Raw genomic sequence first — 6,363 nt, forward strand, 5'->3', positions numbered from 1 at the left:
TGGATCTGCCTTCCTGCCTGGGATTCAAACCCCTCTGGCTGCACATGTCACACAGCAGCCAGCATCATTTTTCTTCCGTGCAAACCACACCTAGTCTCCTGCTCGCCCCTCCCGTCACTGTTCAGATCCTTTATTGGTTCTCCACTCTCCTCAGTTAAGTTCAAACCTCTTTGCCTGGCAACAAGGCCCTCCAAGGCCTGGTGTTTACTGCCTGTCCCACATTAGATCGTCTCTCTTCCCCAATGTCTCTCCTTCCTGCTAACCATACCAAGCAACCCACAGTCTTGCAAAAGCCTCTGCGGTATTGCCCCCTAAGCAACCATGAATCCACTTTCTGTCTCTATAGATTTGCCTGTTATAGACATTTTACATAAATGGAATCATACAATATGGTATACCATTGTATGGTAAAATACACCAACAGAAAAGAGGTTGGGATCTCCTCTCTCTCCATCTGGAAGCTGACTCCTATTTGTGTTTCAAAACTAAGTTCAGGCATCATTTTCTCTAAACCTTTCCTTTCACTTACCCCTGGTCTGATTTCAGTGTCCTTCGTGTTTCCATAAAACTCTGTGCATACTTCTCTACAAACATAGCATGATGCCGTAATTGTTGGCTTATTTGTTTGTTTTCCCTTAAGTCCATGGACAATATCTCATTTCTGGATTCCTAGTCCCATGCCTATACTTGAATTATATAACAGAATTAAACAAATGTTGAAAAGCAATAACTAATAATGAACTATCTCCCCTGCATTTACATTTTGTTGACTTTAGAACAGGGCAGGAAATGACTAAGTGGAATTCCAGAAACCCAGGCTCTTCCATATGCCCCCACTAACCCTACTCCCAATAGGGCAATCATTGGTTCAGTGACATGTTGACTCAGACTGCCCTCCAGCCAGTGGAAAGCAGGCATAGCAAGGACTCTGAATCCGTTCTGTGTACCAGTATTGCCCAATTTGTCAACAGCCTGTACCTGTGTAATCCTCCTTGTTGGAGTAGAGTGGTTCTTTCTGAGTTTGAAAAAAACTAATGTAATGTGTGTTTACTGATATGACATCATATTAGGTATCAGGGTATTAGACAGAAGGTTAACTGAAAAAGAGGAGCCTGACTCTGAGTGATCTGGTCAACTGGGATGAAGGGACTAATGTATGTCAAACTTTGAGCAGCCTGCTAACTGGGCCAGTAACGGACCATGGGTCCAAATGTAGTAGGGGGCAACTATATTTTATTGATTATAAGGTGCTCTTATTTCACATTTTAATGTCTCTGAAACTGGAATGTATTTAAATTCAGAGAAACATAATATTATAATAAGAAGTATAAGAGAAATCCAATGTCACTATTATACCAGAGAAATATAATAACAAATATTAATTGATTGAATAGTGCCTAAGCCTGGAATTTCATACATTAATCCAGGAAAAAGAGTGGGAAAAAACAATGAGTGGCTTACAAAGAATGTCTAAAAACTTAAATTTGCATTGACTATGGGAGATTTTTCAGTGACCTGAGAGTAAAAAACCATCACTTATGAGCTCCTTCTAATGGTCAGAGAAAATACATACATTTCACTCATCCTCAACCTCCTAATCTTGGGAAGGTAGGCATTATTAATTCTACTTTTTGGTGAAGACTGAGAAAGTCTGGTCCTGCCCAAAGTCACATGGCTAGAATATGTCACAAACGACCAGATTTCAAAATCTGTTAGCTTTGTTTTATTGTATGGTCCCTCCTGAAGCAAGCACTAACCCTAAAGATAAAAATAATCGTTATCTAAGACTAGAAGAAAATTTTTTTCAGTTTGAGTAACTGGATCATCATTGAAGATCAAACCTATCCCTTCCATGTTAGAAACTAACAGAGAAGGTAGATAGGAAAGAGGCCTGAGCAAGCTTCTTGAGTTTGGCTTATAGGAGCCCTGAGAATGGAAATCCATGAGGGTTATTTCATCCCAAACAACCATAAATACGATGTTGAGTCCAGCTTCATGAAAAAAATCAGAACTAGAACTGCCTACTCTGAATACAACGTTGGTACCAATTATGTAAAGGTCTGGAGACTTAAACTTTGACATCACTGAGACCAAAGGTATTTTGCCCTAAATCTTTCTCACTGTGATTGCAAATTTGTAGAATTACCTACTGTTTACCTGACAGGACCTATGCCTGGTATCAAATTTTTCTCTTATATCAACATCACTTCAGTCCAGCCAGAGTTCACCAACCCCCCTTGGAAACTCTAGACTGTTGACTCCCCAAAAGTGGCCCAATTCGTTTCAGTTCTGGTTGTGCCTGGTACTGGGATTTTTCCCTTCTCCTTATTGGCCTGTTCCAATTCTGTACTTCTGATATTCCAGCATGCCTTCTGCTGGGATATTGTCTTGAACCTGAGTCTTGACACTGCATGCCCTGAGGCAGGGTTTAGAAAATTACCTATGAAAGCCATGAAGTACTTACTAGACATCATGCTTCTATTTTATCAGGACAATTTGTGCTAATTATTATTTTGTGCTTGTATATATATTCTTTTTTTAAAGTTTTATTAAGATATAATTCACATACTATAAAATTCACCCATTTAAGTGTACAGTTCAGTGGTTTTTAGAAAACGAGTCGTACAGTCATCACTGCAATCTAATTTTAGAATATTATCATCACTCTGTTCCCCTCCAACCGCGCCCCCCCCCCCCCCGGAGAAAACACTATGCTCATTTGCCATCACTTTACAGCCCTAAGCAACCATGAATCCACTTTCTGTCTCTATAGATTTGCCTGTTATGGACATTTTACATAAATGGAATCATACAATGTGATCTTTTGTGTCTGGCTTCTTTCATTTAGCATAATGTTTTTGAGGTTCATCCACATTGTAGCATGTATCTGTACTTCTTTCCCTTTTAATGGCCAGATAATATTCCATTGTATGGCTCTTTTACATTTTGTTTACCCATTCACCAATAGATAATAAACATTTGGGTTGTTTCCACTTTTCGTTATTATGAATAACGCTATTATGAATACTCTTGTACAAGTTCTTGTGTGGACGTGTTTTATTTGTCCCGGGTATACACCTTGGAGTGAAATTGTTAGTCATATGGTAATTCTACACTTAGCACTTTGAGGAACTGCCAAACAGTTTTCCAAAGTGGCTGCACCATTTTACATTCCTAGCAGAAATTTATGAAGATTCTAACTTCTCCCTATTTTTGTAAGTACCTGTTCGTATCTTTATTTTAGCCATCCAAGTGGGTGTGAAGTGGTATCTCATTGTGGCTTTGATTTGCATTTCTCTGGTAACTAACGATCTTGAGAATCTTTTCATTTGTTTATTGGATATTTGTATATCATCTTTGGAGAAATGTCTATTCAAGCCCTTTGCCCATTTTTAAATTGGTTGTCTTTAATTACTGAGTTACCAGAGTTCTTTATATATTCTGGGTACAAATCCCATATTGTATATGGTTTGCAAATATCTTTTCCCATTCTGAGGGTTGTCTCTTCACTTTTTTGATATTGTCCTTTGAAGCACAAAAGTTTAAAATTTTGATGAAATCTATGTTTTTTTTGTTGTTGTTACTTGTGTTTTTGGTGTCATTTCAAGAACCTACTGCCTAACTCAAGGTCATGAAGATTTACTCCTATTTTTTTCTTCTAAGAGTTTTATAGTTTTAACTCTCACATTTAGGTCTATGAGCCACTTGGAGTTAATTTTTGTGTATGATTTAAGGAAGAGGTCCAACTTCATTCTTTTGCATGTGAATATCCAGTTGTCCCACCCCCTTTGTGGAAAAGACTATTCTTTCCCTATTAAGTTGTCTTGATACCCTTGTTGAAAATCAATTGACCATAAGTGTGAGGTTTTATTTCTGGATCTTCAACCTATATGTCTATCTATACACCAGTGTCATGCAGTGTTAATTACTGTAGTTTTGTAGTTTGTTTTTTCTCCAACTACAATTTTTTTTTAATAAAGAGAATTATAAAACATGGAAAAATCAGCTCAGAAAGTCCACTTACTTCTTTAGTAGATCATTTTTTGACACAGTAACATCAATTTTAAATACTATTACATAAAGCATGATGGAGAAAAGAAATTTTGCTTTATAATTAGAAAAGTCACAATAAAACTTGCCAAGAAAAACAAAAACAAGCCATTTTGAAAATAAACACAGTCCATGCCAAACTAGTATAAGATGAAGCCAGGAGCCTTCAAAAGGAAAAAACTTTCTTCCCAATATTTTCTCTCCTTTTTATGGTTTCTGAAATTGGGAGACTGTCAAATTCAAAGGTTGCTGAGCTGTTCTGATTTGGCTCTTTTGGTATCTGTTTTTTCACCACGCTTGTCCTTGGATTTATCTTCTTCCTTAACATCTACTTTTTTTGTCCTCAGTTTCCTTCCTGTCTTCTTCAGTTCTAGTTTTCTTTGCACTTTCCTATGATAGCCATATTTCTATGACCTCCTTTTCCTTCACCCTCAGAATCTGAGAAGCCCTTATCACAAGCTATCTGTTTATCTGGTATTCAAACAGAAATTCTCTTGTCTGAAACTTCTCCATCTTTATCTCCACTGTCTTCATGAACAGCATCTTCTGGAGTAGTTTGCATCTGGATGCCAGGTGCATGAGGTAGCATGTGTAAATATTCAAAAAAATGCTGTTTTATCTTTTCCATATATTCCATAGTGTTCTGGTTTGTCATGTTTGAAGGGCTAATATGCAGTTTGTAGTCTGGTCCAAAATACTAAAAGTAATCATTATATGGCCATTCACTGGGAACACCTCACAATTGAGGGCAACTGCAGTATTACATGTCCAATATCGAGCAACATTACATATTGTCTACCCACCTCCCCCAAGCATCAGTAATGGCATATGGAAAGTTTTTACCACTTCTACACATTTAGCATGACCTTTGACTGTCAGCTTGAAGCAACCAAGTCTATCACCAGTGAGTCTGCACCACACTATGACACCCCAGCCCTAAGTTGATACATCTCTATCACTTTTAGGATAATAGGCTTACATAACTTCCCATGACTCATCATCTATACCATCTCTCACTGGAAAGTTGACAGCAGAGTATTTGCCTTTTTCTGTACCAATATCCCTAGAGTCTCCTGTTCCAGGTAAGTATTCCCCATATTTATGGAATAGTAGTCATTAAATGATCTGCTGCTTAAAAGCTTCTTGAGTACCATCACCATGATGAATATCAATAATAATATGTAAGACTCTCTGAGGATACTTCAGTAATTCAAGGATGGCAAGTACAATATCATTAACACAACAGAATCCTATTCTTCTGATTTCTTAGTATGATGTAATCCTCCAGCCCAGTTAACAGCCATGTTGGTTTGTTGTTGGTTTAACTTCACAGCCCCAAGCACCAGTTGAGAGCTTATAGAACTCAGTCCATCAGACTCTGGACAATCATCTCCAACACTAAATTTCTGCATCTGCTTACTATACTCAGACATGTTATCTGGTCTTACTGAACGTAAACATTTGATGTATTCATCACTGTAGTATTTTGTCATTTCTTCAGCAGTGGTCTTATGGGACTGTATATTTCCATTTTTCTATATAAGCCATAATTTAGCAGCAAGTTACAGGACATGAGGATTCTGAGGTTTCATGGGCTGACCCCATCCATAATAATAATTTCCAGTATCACCATCATAGTAGTAGCTGACTTTCTTCTTGCCACCTCCCTAACACTAGGCCATGGACTCCCAGACCACAGCCAGCTCCCAGCTCTGGCTCCTTCTGCTCCTGCTGCTGGGCCTCAATCCAACTTGGGGGTGGCAGTGCCATAGAGAACGGTAGGCTGGCAGATGGAGAGAAAAGGGTGATGGGAGGGCTCAAGAGCACCTAGTGTATACAGTAAAATATTGTCAGTGATTATCTCTGTAGGGTAACATTTTCATTTTTTTGCTTTTTGCTTTTCTGCATTTTCCACTTTTTATGTTGAACACCTACTATCATTGTAATTAGAAGCAAAACATATCAACTGTTATTTTTGAAAATACTAATCAAATGATTGGGTAAGATAATAAGGGGGAAAAAATGTGTGCTGACCAATCCTGTTATTTTTATGAACTTATGGAAAATAGTAACTGGGAGCCAACCATCTCCTGCACAGAGGCAAGGGTATATGGAGTTCTGAATTTCAGAAAGGAAGAAAGAAGATAAAATGGCCAAGGTCTTTTTGATGGCCCCTGGTTCTAAGAATTAGAAAATTAATAATGGTTAATAGTTTACAAAAAAGAAAGGAACTTGTACATTTTGTTTTGGAAAAGTATTACAAAGGGGAGATCAACAAAAGTTTGCAAAAGCAAATTCTTTTGTCATCTGGTA

The 6,363-nt window shown here is 37.8% G+C and overlaps 1 pseudogene; it reads right to left on the reverse strand.

Moving 5' to 3' along the window:
* Positions 1–2,699: 2,699 nt before the first annotated feature.
* Positions 2,700–5,865, reverse strand: LOC123846757 (histone deacetylase 2-like; annotated as a pseudogene).
* Between the last annotated feature and the right edge of the window lie 498 nt (positions 5,866–6,363).

This window comes from Mirounga angustirostris, unplaced genomic scaffold (genome assembly GCF_029215605.1).
Source record: "Mirounga angustirostris isolate CCGP_5_RB_7025 unplaced genomic scaffold, mMirAng1.0.hap1 SCAF_6, whole genome shotgun sequence".
Taxonomy (NCBI): Eukaryota; Metazoa; Chordata; class Mammalia; order Carnivora; family Phocidae; genus Mirounga; species Mirounga angustirostris.